Source organism: Drosophila biarmipes, unplaced genomic scaffold (genome assembly GCF_025231255.1).
Source record: "Drosophila biarmipes strain raj3 unplaced genomic scaffold, RU_DBia_V1.1 ptg000016l, whole genome shotgun sequence".
In the NCBI taxonomy this organism is placed as follows: Eukaryota; Metazoa; Arthropoda; class Insecta; order Diptera; family Drosophilidae; genus Drosophila; species Drosophila biarmipes.
The window spans coordinates 841,369-859,054 of NW_026114534.1; the positions used below are offsets into that span (position 1 = coordinate 841,369).

The 17,686-nt window shown below is 41.3% G+C and overlaps 2 non-coding genes and 1 pseudogene across 2 annotated transcripts; all 3 read right to left on the reverse strand.

The window, feature by feature from the left end:
• Positions 1-2,603: 2,603 nt before the first annotated feature.
• LOC127012001 (large subunit ribosomal RNA) lies at positions 2,604-5,387 on the reverse strand (annotated as a pseudogene).
• Positions 5,388-5,789: 402 nt separating this feature from the next.
• LOC127012031 (5.8S ribosomal RNA) lies at positions 5,790-5,968 on the reverse strand. The gene has a single exon (XR_007765454.1). It is a non-coding gene; the product is annotated as a 5.8S ribosomal RNA (ribosomal RNA).
• A 1,203-nt stretch (positions 5,969-7,171) lies between these two features.
• LOC122817965 (small subunit ribosomal RNA) lies at positions 7,172-9,166 on the reverse strand. Its single transcript, XR_006367505.2, has one exon. It is a non-coding gene; the product is annotated as a small subunit ribosomal RNA (ribosomal RNA).
• Between the last annotated feature and the right edge of the window lie 8,520 nt (positions 9,167-17,686).

Sequence of the window (17,686 nt, forward strand, 5' to 3'; positions counted from 1 at the left end):
CACACTTCGTGTACGATGGAGCGAAGGGCTGACACATGATCATCCAACGGCGATTCCTCCAGTTCCTCGAGACATTCAGCTACATCCCTTAGTTCTACTCTGAATCTTCGCCAACTTGCATTGGAGAGCCTCCATTGCGGTACCGGAGCTAGGCTCTCAACGGTACTGCTTGGATCTGGAGTAACCTCAACAGTGATGATGTTGTGGTCACTCAGCTCCCAGAAGTCAACTCTCCATTCGTATGTTGCCCACACACGCGCTGCTTCGTTGGTGAAGGTCACGTCAATATCACTTCTGGAGCGGTGATTATCGAACGTGAACACCTGGCTGGCCGTATTAAGCACACAGACACCGCTTGCGATGATCCACTCGTCCATGTGCTGTCCCCGTTCGCGATTCAGACGGTCTCCAGAGTTAGCTGGAGTTTTGCTGAACCACATCGGGGAAACCGCATTCGCATCAAGTCCGAGGATTGTCGGTGTCCTGCTGGCTAGCAGCAGAACCGTATCCAGGTAGTCAGTGTAGGGCTGCAGGGCAGCTGAGTACTGGCAGTATACGGAGGACAGAAAAATGGTGCCGTATTTTCCTGTGACACTCACGCACACTCCATAATCCGTCGTCAATGTCTCGATGGGCATGCAGATGGCAGACGGGTCGTCCACGATGATGGCAGCTTTCTTCCTTTTGTCAGCGAAGATTCTCATGCCTCCAGGGAGTCCAGTGAGACGCTTGCCTGCGTCCACATAGGGCTCCTGAATGAGTGCGAACAGGTGGCCAGCATCTCTCATCCGCTTTGCAAGCTCGATGACAGCGCAACGGCCTCGACCACAATTCGCTTGGATGAAGCTGAACATGTTAATGTCTAGCTTGCACCCTGGCTAGCACAGCGCTATATATCGGGCATCCACCCGAGAGCATATAGTGCCCCGAGGGTAGCCCTTTATGGCGGCAGTTACGGCAGTCCACCGCATTTTTGCACTTCGCCGCGACGTGGTCGTTCTGTCCGCACTGGCGGCAGACCTGGTTTTCTCTAGCGTACCGACACTCGCTGACTTTGTGGTCAAAACCAAGGCATCGGTGGCACGCATAGGTGCGCACTTGAGAGCGGCAGCGGTAAGAGAACCACTTGATATACACCCTCCCGCTTTCGAGAACGGCCAACGCCTGATCATCTACTTCCAGCGTCACGTTTATAGTGGCGCTGTTAGCTGCTGACCAGGGCTTGGTCGCCAGGACTACCGCCTTCTGGAACTCCTTCAGCGACATCTCCTCGAAGTTTTTCTCTTTTAACTCCATCATGAACTCATCCGGCGTCACAGTGGTGTCCACATCCTGTACCGTCACCCTGGGTTTTGCGGCAGTGTTTTTGGACACCTTAAGGCCCACCTCAGCGAATTTTGCGGAGGCAACGATTTTCGACATCTCCGCCTGCGATGGCGTGCGAATAATCGCGCCGCCCCGCTTCAACTCTCGCACCTCATGCACTCTGACGCCCAAAGCAGGCGCTACCTCTTTGCGGACCTTGTCCGCAATTTGCCTCCCTGATAAGGCCGGATCATCACATGCAACGACTGCCGACCAGGTCTCCCGGATTTTCCGCGGTGCGGCTACAGGGGCATAGGGGGCGACAGGGGCAGCAGGTGAGGCGATAAGGTGCGCGCCTCTAGCAGCGGCGGCTGCGTATGAGACGGCCGAGGCAACCGGTGTCTGCTTCTTAAGGCGGTCCTCAAGCACTCCAATCCGTATAAGGAGGGCTGCAACAACCTCCTCGTAGCGGTTGGCTACGGACTGCACCTTCACATTTGTGGCCGGGTTGGCATAGGAGACCATGAACATCCTACCGATCTCCGATCGGATGTCCCCCATCTCGGCAGCGACGGCACCATTACCTCTCCACTCCCTATCCGAGAAGGATTTTAGAGGACTGGCTGGTGCAACGAAGGTCTTCTCGTGTTCAGCAGAGGATGCAGCAGCGGCGGGGGCTGCGGGAGCGGCAGGGGCTGCGGCAAGGGCAGCGACAGGCGCAGCGGCAGCGGCAGCAGCAGGGGCAGCGGCAGCGGCAGTGGCAGGGGCTGTCGCAGTGTCAGCGGCAGTTGCATCCAGTGCCATCAACTTGCACCTAGAGGCGTCCCTCAGCGGCGCTTTATTGCGCTTACCTCTGGGTCGTCCTCTGCCCCCACTGCTTCCCCTACTACTAGCACTCTCACTGCCAGAATCTCCAACATCCATTTTGGGTGGCGCCATCCGCCGGTTATCGGCAGTTCCAACCCAAAAGCTTTTCCACCAAGGACTTACCCCTTTATTATCAGCTGGTCGGAAAGCTCTATCAGCTGATCAGCTGATAAAAGTTTAGCGATGACACAAACCGCACAGCTGTTTTAGGCAAAATGTGCCTAAATAAGCCTAACTCCTCTCTCAAGAGAGCGCCTCTCTCGTGACACACGTGGCGCAATGGAAAATTTCCAATGGGAAAAACCCAATTTCACCCGGTTTCACCACTTTTACACAGGGAAAACACGCGCACTGGGTTCGCAGGCACAAAACACGAATTTTCGTGCTGTTTCTAGCTTCGTATCTGGTCTCTATCAGTCAATATTGGCTACACTCGCGGAGCGTACGGAAAACACGTCTGTTCGCACGAGCAATCTAACACCGACTGTGGGTAGATAGGGACAGTAGGAATCTCGTTAATCCATTCATGCGCGTCACTAATTAGATGACGAGGCATTTGGCTACCTTAAGAGAGTCATAGTTACTCCCGCCGTTGACCCGCGCTTACTTGAATTTCTTCACTTTGACATTCAGAGCACTGGGCAGAAATCACATTGTGTCAACACCCGCTAGGGCCATCACAATGCTTTGTTTTAATTAGACAGTCGGATTCCCCAAGTCCGTGCCAGTTCTGAATTGATTGTTAATTGATAATCGTTATAATTAATAAGAACTAATTGGTTTAACCCAATTAGTATTCTTAAAAATTTTAGCAAGAAAGTTCCACAATTGGCTACGTAACTAAACTATCCGGGGAACAAGTAACTAACATAAATGCTAGAAACTCTATTTACCCAGAACGAGCACATAAACCATGTTATTGTTTCCCAATCAAGCCCGACTATCTCAATCTTCAGAGCCAATCCTTATCCCGAAGTTACGGATCTAATTTGCCGACTTCCCTTACCTACATTATTCTATCGACTAGAGACTCTTCACCTTGGAGACCAGCTGCGGATATTGGTACGGCCTGTTGAGAAGTTTGCGTGTCCCCACCATAAATTTTCAAGGTCCGAGGAGAAAATATCGACACAACAGTATATGTCATGCTCTTCTAGCCCATCTACCATATCTCTCTGCGAAAGACTTCCATGGTAGTACGGCTATAAAACAGAAAAGAAAACTCTTCCGATATCTCTCGACGGCTTCTTTATGGTCGTTCCTGTTGCCAGGATGAGCACGAGGCCCATATTTAATAACAAACGGATACTCAACAGGTTACGGAATTGGAACCGTATTCCCTTTCGTTCAAAATTATTCAAGTATATTAATTTAGCTAGATTTTATATAATATATATATTTGTTTGGCATTTGTATTTTACTTGAAAATTTTCGGCTTTCGCCTTGAACTTAGGACCGACTAACTCGTGATCAACCACTGTTCACACGAAACCCTTCTCCACTTCAGTCCTCCAAGGTCTCATTCGATTATTTGCTACTACCACCAAGATCTGTACCAATGGCAGCTCCATGCAGGCTTACGCCAAACACTTCTACGCATACCATTGTACCTTCCTACTCACTAAAGTTTCAAAATTTATATTACAAGTAATAAAATCATCTACTTTAGCGGTAATGTATAGGTATACAACTTAAGCGCCATCCATTTTAAGGGCTAGTTGCTTCGGCAGGTGAGTTGTTACACACTCCTTAGCGGATTTCGACTTCCATGATCACCGTCCTGCTGTTTTAAGCAACCAACGCCTTTCATGGTATCTGCATGAGTTGTTAATTTGGGCACCGTAACATTACGTTTGGTTCATCCCACAGCGCCAGTTCTGCTTACCAAAAGTGGCCCACTGGGCACATTATATCATAACCTTGAACTTCATATCAAGAAAGTTAAGGTTCTTACCCATTTAAAGTTTGAGAATAGGTTAAGATCGTTTCGACCCTAAGGCCTCTAATCATTCGCTTTACCAGATAAGATTATTTTATATAATATTAAAATGCACCAGCTATCCTGAGGGAAACTTCGGAAGGAACCAGCTACTAGATGGTTCGATTGGTCTTTCGCCCCTATACTCAATTCTGACAATCGATTTGCACGTCAGAACTGTTTCGGTCTTCCATCAGGGTTTCCCCTGACTTCAACCTGATCAAGTATAGTTCACCATCTTTCGGGTCACAGCATATATGCTCAAGGTACGTTCCAGTTAGAGGCATAAATAATATAAATATCATTATACATAACTATATAGAACGCCCCGGGATTGTGTTAATTAGCTATAAATAGTTAAAAAACTAATCCCATTATTAGTCAAGTTAATTACGCTATTAGGTTTATATCCCAATAACTTGCACATATGTTAGACTCCTTGGTCCGTGTTTCAAGACGGGTCCCGAAGGTATCCTGAATCTTTCGCATTGTTAATCCTACAAGTGCATATAATAAACACAAAAATCAATGATAATTATGCCATTATATAATTCCGAAAAATTAACGCACTGTATTCATATAAATCTATCAGCACTTTATCAAATTAATAACATTTATTCTGTGTTAAAATGCAAGCAAATTAATTTGAATAAACTATAAGTTATATTTTATGATAAATTTGGTATGCTAATAGATTACAATGTCCTTATATGGAAAAAATGCACACTATTATCATAATATTGTTTAAATATTACAATTCTAATGATGAATTTTCCATAACGGATATTCAGGTTCATCGGGCTTAACCTCTAAGCAGTTTCACGTACTGTTTAACTCTCTATTCAGAGTTCTTTTCAACTTTCCCTCACGGTACTTGTTTACTATCGGTCTCATGGTTATATTTAGTTTTAGATGGAGTTTACCACCCACTTAGTGCTGCACTATCAAGCAACACGACTCTTTGGAAACATCATCTAGTAATCATTAACGTTATACGGGCCTGGCACCCTCTATGGGTAAATGGCCTCATTTAAGAAGGACTTAAATCGTTAATTTCTCATACTAGAATATTGACGCTCCATACACTGCATCTCACATTTGCCATATAGACAAAGTGACTTAGTGCTGAACTGATTTCTTTTCGCTCGCCGCTACTAAGAAAATCCTTGTTAGTTTCTTTTCCTCCCCTAATTAATATGCTTAAATTCAGGGGGTAGTCCCATATGAGTTGAGGTTGTGTATAACTTTTATATGCAATTAATTCTTTATATATAATGATAAAACATTTTATTAAATTCGTTATATTAATAATATCTGTATATAAATGGCATTTGTTTGATTTAACGAATCAACGAAGAACAATAATATTGTCAACGGTTTTCTATTTTCTAATCATTAATAAGAGACAATTCTAGATAAATTTTTATGCTAGACATTTCTCAGTATCATTTGATTGAAAAAGAAAATATTTCTCTTCGTTTTTCACATTCAAATTATTTACTAATGTGAGATAATGTTTTTCATATATTTTTTAATATTATGAATAAAATAATTAAATTATTATTATCCAATAATATACCATATGCTTATAAAATTTCATTATAAAATTTGTATAAGCAACTTAATTAGCATAGTCTTACAACCCTCAACCATATGTAGTCCAAGCAGCACTATAAAATTAATTAAAGTACATAACAGCATGGACTGCGATATGCGTTCAAAATGTCGATGTTCATGTGTCCTGCAGTTCACACGATGACGCACAGTTTGCTGCGTTCTTCATCGACCCATGAGCCGAGTGATCCACCGCTTAGAGTTTTATAAATTGGTTTCTTAATTTTGTCAAATATGTTTTTATTGAAAGAAATTAAAAATACACCATTTTACTGGCATATATCAATTCCTTCAATAAATTTATTTTTATACCTAAAACGAATGCTGCGAAATGTCTTAGTTTTATATAACCAATATATATCAAAGTATTTCTTTTTAAATTGCATTTATTGTAAATAAATATATATATATATATATTAATACTTTTTTAGCGATATAAATTGAAATTTATATAAAACATTAACCTGTATAAAACCAGGTACAACATTGTACATTTTAGGTTGTTGCATAATCCAATGTATGCGCATAACTGAGATGAACAATACATATCGCAACGCGTGTATATTATGGTCCATATACACACAGTATTTTAATTGTGTTTATATACAATAATAATTTAATATAATTATTTTAATAATTCGATTTGCTTGTTCGAATTTTTATTTGTTTGTTTTGGCTGCTAATTATTTCTCTCATATGTATTAAATACAATATATAATTTTAATATTTGCATTATTTCGATTTGCTTGTTCGAAATTTCATTTGATCTATATTAGATCATATACATTTTGGCAATTCATATTTTATTTGTATTACTATAATGTATTTATTATAATATAAACAAATATTTTATTAACGGTAAGGATATACAATAATAATTTAATATTATTATTTTAATAATTCGATTTGCTTGTTCGAATTTTTATTTGTTTGCTTTGGCTGCTTATTATTTCTCTCATATGTATTAAATACAATATATAATTTTAATATTTGCATTATTTCGATTTGCTTGTTCGAAATTTTATTTGATCTATATTAGATCTCATATACATTTTGGCAATTCATATTTTATTTGTATTATTATAATGTATTTATTATAATATAAACAAATATTTTATTAACGGTAAGGATATACAATAATAATTTAATATTATTATTTTAATAATTCGATTTGCTTGTTCGAATTTTTATTTGTTTGCTTTGGCTGCTTATTAATTTCTCTCATATGTATTAAATACAATATATAATTTTAATATTTGCATTATTTCGATTTGCTTGTTCGAAATTTCATTTGATCTATAATAGATCTCATATACATTTTGGCAATTCATATTTTATTTGTAATACTATAATGTATTTATTATAATATAAACAAATATTTTATTAACGGTAAGGATATTAAAACATTAATGATCCTTCCGCAGGTTCACCTACGGAAACCTTGTTACGACTTTTACTTCCTCTAAATAATCAAGTTCGGTCAACTTTTGCGAAACAACCGTAACACGCAAGGCGTCACAGTGATCACGTCCGGAGACCTCACTAAATAATTCAATCGGTAGTAGCGACGGGCGGTGTGTACAAAGGGCAGGGACGTAATCAATGCGAGTTAATGACTCACACTTACTGGGAATTCCAAGTTCATGTGAACAGTTTCAGTTCACAATCCCAAGCATGAAAGTGGTTCAGCGGTTTACCCGGACCTCTCGGTCTAGGAAATACACGTTGATACTTTCATTGTAGCGCGCGTGCAGCCCAGGACATCTAAGGGCATCACAGACCTGTTATTGCTCAATCTCATTATTGCTAGACGCAATTTGTCCATTTAAGAAGCTAGTGTCCTTATAATGGGACAAACCAACAGGTACGGCTCCACTTATATAAACACATTCAAACACAATAAACATTTTACTGCCACCATGAATGAAGGCTATATAAGCTTCAACACCATAATCCTGAAGATATCTATTTAATATATTTGAGTCTCGTTCGTTATCGGAATTAACCAGACAAATCACTCCACGAACTAAGAACGGCCATGCACCACCACCCATAGATTCGAGAAAGAGCTATCAATCTGTCTTACACACTTATGTTCGGACCTGGTAAGTTTTCCCGTGTTGAGTCAAATTAAGCCGCAGGCTCCACTCCTGGTGGTGCCCTTCCGTCAATTCCTTTAAGTTTCAGCTTTGCAACCATACTTCCCCCGGAGCCCAAAAGCTTTGGTTTCCCGGGAAGCGACTGAGAGAGCCATAAAAGTAGCTACACCCAATTGCTAGCTGGCATCGTTTATGGTTAGAACTAGGGCGGTATCTGATCGCCTTCGAACCTCTAACTTTCGTTCTTGATTAATGAAAACATCTTTGGCAAATGCTTTCGCTTAAGTTAGTCTTACGACGGTCCAAGAATTTCACCTCTCGCGTCGTAATACTAATGCCCCCAAACTGCTTCTATTAATCATTACCTCTTGATCTGAAAACCAATGAAAGCAGAACAGAGGTCTTATTTCATTATCCCATGCACAGAATATTCAGGCATTTGAAGCCTGCTTTAAGCACTCTAATTTGTTCAAAGTAATTGTACCGGCCCACAATAACACTCGTTTAAGAGCACTAATGCAGGTTTTTAAATAGGAGGAACATATGAAAAAATACAAGTATCTAAGCACATGTAAGAACTCCACCGGTAATACGCTTACATACATAAAGGTATAGTACTAACCACAATTGTAAGTTGTACTACCCGTATGAAGCACAAGTTCAACTACGAACGTTTTAACCGCAACAACTTTAATATACGCTATTGGAGCTGGAATTACCGCGGCTGCTGGCACCAGACTTGCCCTCCAATTGGTCCTTGTTAAAGGATTTAAAGTGTACTCATTCCAATTACAGGGCCTCAGATATGAGTCCTGTATTGTTATTTTTCGTCACTACCTCCCCGAGCTGGGAGTGGGTAATTTACGCGCCTGCTGCCTTCCTTAGATGTGGTAGCCGTTTCTCAGGCTCCCTCTCCGGAATCGAACCCTGATTCCCCGTTACCCGTTGCAGCCATGGTAGTCCTAGATACTACCATCAAAAGTTGATAGGGCAGACATTTGAAAGATCTGTCGTCGGTACAAGACCATACGATCTGCATGTTATCTAGAGTTCAACCAATATAACGATCTTGCGATCGCTTGGTTTTAGCCTAATAAAAGCACATGTTCCATAAGGTTCATGTTTTAATTGCATGTATTAGCTCTAGAATTACCACAGTTATCCAAGTAACTGTTAACGATCTAAGGAACCATAACTGATATAATGAGCCTTTTGCGGTTTCACTTTTAATTCGTGTGTACTTAGACATGCATGGCTTAATCTTTGAGACAAGCATATAACTACTGGCAGGATCAACCAGAATAATGTTTTTATTCATATTTCATTCATATTTTTTGAATAGAAATTAGCAATATATATGTTGTTATAGATTTTATTTCTATCGAATACGGCAATTTTTATATAGCATTCGTATACGTTTGTTTTCCAATTTATACTTGTTTCGCCACTAATAATAACAAGTTTTTATTGATGTCAAAAAGAATCATATTCTTTATAAACACAATATTTATTTTTCATATATTTTCTTTATATATGCACATTTCATTCTAAAATATCATTTTTGTTCGACATACATAATATATTGTATCCACACATGTACAATTTTTGTTTAACCAATATAAGATATTGAGTTAATCATTTGTATTTTGACGATAAATTTAAAATTTATCTATATATATCCATATAAGTCTCTGGTAATATATAAAATAGAACCGAGTGTATATATATAATTATTACTACTATATTTATTTCTTAAATAATATATACTTATATATTATTTATATATATACTCTTTATTATATATTATATAATTTCTTAAATAACTCTCTTAATAGCTATTTTTTATTATCAACAATATAAGTTGATATTAATATTGAAAATGTATTCATAATTACATTTTTATATTTCTTTGGTAGACTTTTATGTACTATTATTATTTAATAATACACATATAATATAAATCATGTTAGCCTACCTCCTAAAATTAACGATAAAATTCGGAAACAATTTGTTATTCTATGTACAATAGAAACTTGGCCTTTGTTTCAACGTTATTATCTTTGGGCTTAAAATATTAACCGCGGAGCCAAGTCTCGTATTCAAATAAATGAATAAAGAAACAAATTTGACGGATAATATCTTCTCTACTGACATATGTCAATAGCAGACGGCCGGCCCATTGACCATCCTATAGTAGTTTTTGGACACGCTGTCTCCCATTCGGGTATATTCAATTTACTTTGCCACTCACCCATATAGTGTTCTCTTATATAATAAGACAACGCACTTTTATATTCATTATATGGATATATTGCCTTCCTCATATTTGCCACACCACCTATAGTAGTTTTTGGACACGCTGTCTCCCATTCGGGTATATTCAATTTACTTTGCCACTCACCCATATAGTGTTCTCTTATATAATAAGAAAACGCACTTTTATTTTCATTATATGGATATATTGCCTTCCTCATATTTGCCACACCACCTATAGTAGTTTTTGGACACGCTGTCTCCCATTCGGGTATATTCAATTTACTTTGCCACTCACCCATATAGTGTTCTCTTATATAATAAGAAAACGCACTTTTATTTTCATTATATGGATATATTGCCTTCCTCATATTTGCCACACCACCTATAGTAGTTTTTGGACACGCTGTCTCCCATTCGGGTATATTCAATTCTCTTTGCCACTCACCCTTATAGTATTCTCTTATTTAATAAGAATACTAAAATACTTCTCATATTATAGATGTAATCTATTAACTTCTCAATATCCATACGGTTTATGTATGGTATTGACAAAATCCTATGCATTTGCATAAGATTTATTTTGCCACAATTTATAGTACTAGTGCCGCCCTCACTAGGTATAAATATCTCATTTCGCTAGTAGTGTATGGGGAAATTCTACTAGCTATTCTCATAAATATGTCACTTATATGCCATATCTATACAATTCATGCACTTTTATATGTATATTTGCTATATTATACATTATTATGCCTTATAGGTATTATACCTATAAGCCACATCCATACGATTGCTGCCCGCTCCGTATGATATTCTCTCGTATAACAAGAGAATGCAAGAAATAATCGTATTTTATGAATATAATCCATTTATTTTTCAATATCCATACGTTTTACTTAGTTTTTTGTACGGTATTGACAAAATCCTATGCATTTGCATAAGATTTATTTTGCCACAATTTATAGTACTAGTGCCGCCCTCACTAGGTATAAATATCTCATTTCGCTAGTAGTGTATGGGCAAATTCTACTAGCTATTCTCATAAATGCCTTCTTTATGCCATATCTATACAATTTATGCACTTTTATATGTATATTTGCTAATATTATACATTATTATGCCTTATAGGTATTATACCTATAAGCCATATACATACGATTTCATTTTTTTATTTATATATGGTTTTGTATTTATAACCATATACCGTATTTACTTTTATAAGGATATGATTGGCGTTTTATATAGTATTGACAAAATTATAAGTTTGACAAACACTTTTTTAAGTCTTTTAGTTAAAATTGTCATTTTTAATTGACTATCTAAACACTAGATATATTTGCACATGGAGCAAAGAGTATAAAAATTGGTCGCGTCACTAATAATATCGCGATACATTTTTACTACCATCAAAATACCACATACGTTTATATGTCCTCTTTATTTAATTTGGTTTCTAAACCTCAGGAATAGTTTTAATTATATGTGCGCTCTAAGTTGAATGAATTTCTTGAATCTCTTTACTTGAATTTCTAAGACTTAAAAATATTTATAAATAGATGTCCTATTGCATAATATTTTTTTATCGCTTCACTTATAAAATACCGATCCTGCCTTTCTACCTTTGAATAAACATTCATATAAACATGGAGAAAAAAACGTTCGCGTCACTAACAGTATGTGACGATAAAATTTTGCTAACATTAAAAGGAACATATTTTTATACGTCAACTCTTAGTTGAATTGGTCTATTGCTTAAGATTCTAGACCTTAGGAATATTTTTATATTATATGTTTGCCAATCTTCGCGTCACTAAAAAGATGACGATTCATATTGTTATTATTAGATGGTCGAGTTGTACTTATATTGATATGTTAATCAAATTGGTCTCTTACTTGAAAATCTAGACCTTAGGAATATTTTTATATTATATGTTTGCCAATCTTCGCGTCAGTAATAAGATGACGATTCATATTGTTATTATTAGATGGTCGAGTTGTACTTATATTGATATGTTAATCAAATTGGTCTCTTACTTGAAAATCTAGACCTTAGGAATATTTGTATATTATATGTTTGCCAATCTTCGCGTCAGTAATAAGATGACGATTCATATTGTTATTATTAGATGGTCGAGTTGTACTTATATTGATATGTTAATCAAATTGGTCTCTTACTTGAAAATCTAGACCTTAGGAATATTTTTATATTATATGTTTGCCAATCTTCGCGTCACTAATAAGATGACGATTCATATTGTTATTATTAGATGGTCGAGTTGTACTTATATTGATATGTTAATCAAATTGGTCTCTTACTTGAAAATCTAGACCTTAGGAATATTTTTATATTATATGTTTGCCAATCTTCGCGTCACTAATAAGATGACGATTCATATTGTTATTATTAGATGGTCGAGTTGTACTTATATTGATATGTTAATCAAATTGGTCTCTTACTTGAAAATCTAGACCTTAGGAATGTAATATATAAAGGATTAAAAATTCGCCACAAAGCCAAGCAAACAATCAATACATACAAATAGATTGTTGGTTGAACTTTATATAAGAAGTTCAACACAACAAATAAATTTTGCAATTTTATTATCGAATCATCAAGCAAAGGATAAGCTTCAGTGGATCGCAGTATGGCAGCTGCTCAACCACTTACAACACCTTGCCTGTTACAAAAGTCGTTTACAATTGATTCTAGGCTTTGTCATTGTATTAAATAATGCTTTTATATGTAACTAGCGCGGCATCAGGTGATCAAAGATCCTCCCAATTTACTATGTTACAAATTACATTGGCATCACATCCATTGTCGTTTAAAAAGTAAATTATAAACTTTAAATGGTTTAGAAGCCATACAATGCAAATTGCCCCTTATTTATCATTGCAGTCCAGCACGGATACGACCTTAGAGGCGTTCAGGCATAATCCAACGGACGTAGCGTCATACCACTGTTCGCTCGAACAAGTATTGTGCCATTGGTCCGTACCTGCGGTTCCTCTCGTACTACGCAGGAATGCTGTCGCAACAACGTTTTGTCATTAGTAGGGTAAAACTAACCTGTCTCACGACGGTCTAAACCCAGCTCACGTTCCCTTGCATGGGTGAACAATCCAACGCTTGGTGAATTTTGCTTCACAATGATAGGAAGAGCCGACATCGAAGGATCAAAAAGCGACGTCGCTATGAACGATTGGCCGCCACAAGCCAGTTATCCCTATGGTAACTTTTCTGACACCTCTTGTTAAAAACTCTTTAAACCAAAAGGATCGATAGGCCGAGCTTTTGCTGTCCCTGTGTGTACTGAACACCGAGATCAAGTCAGCATTTGCCCTTTTGCTCTATGTGTGGTTTCTGTCCGCACTGAGCTGGCCTTGGGACACCTCCGTTATTATTTGAGAGATGTACCGCCCCAGTCAAACTCCCTACCTGGCAATGTCCTTGAATTGGATCATACCTGAGTAATTGGAGTTATACCAAATTTTCAAATCAAAAATACATAAATGCACCGTTTTATTAAAGAATTTGTTTGCGATTATATAACAAACTCGTGATACTTTGATCAAGAAGCTTGCATCAAAACCCAATACCATAAGATATAATAAATATATCCGTATAATGGCTAGGAAATGATACACGTTCCATTTAATCAAGTAAGTAAGGAAACAATAAGAGTAGTGGTATTTCATTGGCGATACCAAACCGAGGTCTAATATCTCCCACTTATTCTACACCTCTTATGTCTCCTTACACTGCCAGATTAGAGTCAAGCTCAAAAGGGTCTTCTTTCCCCGCTAATTATTCCAAGCCCGTTCCCTTGGCTGTGGTTTCGCTAGATAGTAGATAGGGACAGGTGTGTCTCGGATCCCTCCGAACTTATTTAACGTGACGTGTTCCGCACTGAAGGGATTACAGCCACGGCATTCTAATATACCCACAAGGGAGTATATAATGCAAGGGTCTGGGTTAAGCGCCAAACCAACGCCCTGGACTAGAAGCTATAGCTATGTACATAGCAACCACCCCAGTAGCAATTTAAGTACTTGCTTGTCGGGCAAGCACTCCCCCTTGCATAGGGGCGAGATCTATCTAAAATCTCTACTGTTCTTTGGGTCGCAGCACCCGAGTTGTATTAACGCAACATCCACGTCGAGCCCGGGGACTCTACCCGCGATATAGGTGTCAACCACAGCCACCACGAAACTCCCACTAGGGGGCCGACCTCAATGAGTAGCCTTGGAGAACCACTCAACCCGTGGCACCGAAATTTCAGGCTCGGTGGGCCTCACCCCTTCAGCTCCGACAAGCTCGGATGGGGCAACCATGTCATATTAGTCGCCTCCTACGACAAGCAATGACAAGCTGTGGCAGTATTCTTCGCCGTTGCCACACGGCAAGGGGGTTTTGGGACTATTGTCCCGGCGCCTGCGGTTCATCCCTCGTCGCTTCCATCCTACGCCTCGAGAAGGCAGCATCAGCAAAAGCTCCTAGGAGACGCATCCGTTCTGGGGTCTCGACTACTCCTGCGACGTTCCATCGTTCTTGGACTCGAACAATGCCAAGGGCATCCAAGTCACGCAAATCGCTATAGAGGCGGCACTCACATAGTACGTGAAGCCAGTCCTCACTCTCCTCTCCACATGAGCATGCGGTTGTGGTGCTGAGGGTTCTACCATGGAGGAAAGCGTTGAACGACCCGTGTCCTGTCAGCAAGAATCCGGCTCTTAAGGTGAAGACAAAGTCCTTCCTCTTGTAGACGAACGCTGCCTCTGGGAAAAACTGGCGAGTCACAAAACCGTGAGCCGCTTGGTCCCATCTGAGTTGCCACTCATTTAGCAGACATTCGTCTAGCAGAGCCATCTTGGATTTCCAGTCCAACACAGACAAGTCCTGTCCATAGAGCCAGTCGCTCTCGTCCAGGGGAACGTGCTTTCTGAGCTTAAACTTCACTGCCATCCTGTGAGCATCTAAATCCATTGGAGGAGCACCAGCAAGCACCTGCAGTGCCACCGTGGACACTGTGCGGCATACCGGTAGGCATCCTAATAGGATGGTCCTCTGGCACGAGGTGAGGAGTCTTAAGGACTTGCCCTTGCTCGCCGCCTTGTACCAGACCGAGGCACCGAAGAGTGCACAGGGGACCATGAGTCCGCTGTATATCGTCCTCTTAGCACGGGAGCTGAGCCCCCAATCGACTCGGAGCACCCGTGCTAGCCCTCCGGCAACTCCAGCCAGCCGATCTCTGAGAGCAGAGATATGCGGGAGAAAGCTCATCCGCTCGCCGACTAAGATGCCAAGGTACCGGCATTTGGTGACGTATGGCAGGCTTGCTCCAGCAAACCGTACGGTCGGTCTCCTAGTGTCTGAAAGATTCCCTTTCAGCAACATGATTGCCGTCTTGCTGGTTGACACACTCACTCCAACCTCAGCTCCCCAGGCTCCCACGATGTCCATCAACTGCTCGCCCTTTCGCTCCAGATCGGCACGGGAATTCCCATCGACGAAAAGTAGCAAGTCATCTGCAAACGCGCTCAGAGCACAATGTGGCTCCAGGCGCTGAAGCAGCACATCCATCAGTAGGTTCCAAATAAATGGACCACTGACGGACCCTTGCGGGCAGCCCCGTGTAACCGACACTGTGGCCGCTTCGTAACTGCTGATGATACTGGCACTTCGACCGGAGAAATAACTTTTCCACAAGTCTATCTCTCGACAGCCGACGTCGATAAGCCGATCCAGCACCGCGTTCCACTCAACATTGTCGAAGGCACCCTTGAAATCAACAAAGATTCCCAGCACCCTCCTCTCGCGGCTGGTGGAAACGGTGTTTTTAGCGTGCATCCACGCATCCTCAACGCAGCGTCCAGGCCGAAATCCAAATTGCCATCTGCAGCCATCCGGTAGCACATCCTTCAGTCGATTCACCATGATCCCTTCCAGCACCTTTCCGAACACTGGCAAAAGGCATATGCCACGATAAGAGGCAGGATCGCTCCTGTCCTTATCTGGCCCCTTTACCAGCGGTATCACTCTCGGGTGTTTCCACTCGGCAGGAAAATATCCTTCCGAGAGGCATCGAGAGTACAACTTCGTCAGGTGCTGAGGGATAGCACGCCATACCTCCTTGACGATCCCACCCGTGATGCCGTCCATTCCCGGCGATCGCCGGCTTCTCAGCTTCGCGACGCTGGTTGCCACCTCGAAGGCTTCGAGGGTCGGTGGAGCAGCAGGAGTTATACCCTCACGCACTGTGGATTCCGCAACAGGGAAGAAGTTGCGGAGGAGTATATCTGCGCAGTCGTGCCATGTCGTAAGTAGCGCGCCGTTCGACCTAAGACATCCAAGATCGGTTGTCTTTTTCCGGCCTCGGCATATTCGGTAGGCGTGCCCCCATGGATCATCCTTGTGCCGTCCCACGAAGTCCCGCCAGTTTTGTTCCTTTGTCATCAGGATAAGCTTCTTATACTGGCCTGAGGCAAGCCTTAATCCAGCGGCAAGTCGCTCAACATCGCCGGTGCCACTCCGACGAGCTGCCTGCAGCCTGCGCCTCAGTCTCCTGACCTCTTGGCGCTTGGTACTCAGTTCAGGATTCCACCATATTACGTTTCCCCTTGCTGCAGGTATCCTGCGCCCTATTACCCTGTCGCACACTTCGTGTACGATGGAGCGAAGGGCTGACACATGATCATCCAACGGCGATTCCTCCAGTTCCTCGAGACATTCAGCTACATCCCTTAGTTCTACTCTGAATCTTCGCCAACTTGCATTGGAGAGCCTCCATTGCGGTACCGGAGCTAGGCTCTCAACGGTACTGCTTGGATCTGGAGTAACCTCAACAGTGATGATGTTGTGGTCACTCAGCTCCCAGAAGTCAACTCTCCATTCGTATGTTGCCCACACACGCGCTGCTTCGTTGGTGAAGGTCACGTCGATATCACTTCTGGAGCGGTGATTATCGAACGTGAACACCTGGCTGGCCGTATTAAGCACACAGACACCGCTTGCGATGATCCACTCGTCCATGTGCTGTCCCCGTTCGCGATTCAGACGGTCTCCAGAGTTAGCTGGAGTTTTGCTGAACCACATCGGGGAAACCGCATTCGCATCAAGTCCGAGGATTGTCGGTGTCCTGCTGGCTAGCAGCAGAACCGTATCCAGGTAGTCAGTGTAGGGCTGCAGGGCAGCTGAGTACTGGCAGTATACGGAGGACAGAAAAATGGTGCCGTATTTTCCTGTGACACTCACGCACACTCCATAATCCGTCGTCAATGTCTCGATGGGCATGCAGATGGCACACGGGTCGTCCACGATGATGGCAGCTTTCTTCCTTTTGTCAGCGAAGATTCTCATGCCTCCAGGGAGTCCAGTGAGACGCTTGCCTGCGTCCACATAGGGCTCCTGAATGAGTGCGAACAGGTGGCCAGCATCTCTCATCCGCTTTGCAAGCTCGATGACAGCGCAACGGCCTCGACCACAATTCGCTTGGATGAAGCTGAACATGTTAATGTCTAGCTTGCACCCTGGCTAGCACAGCGCTATATATCGGGCATCCACCCG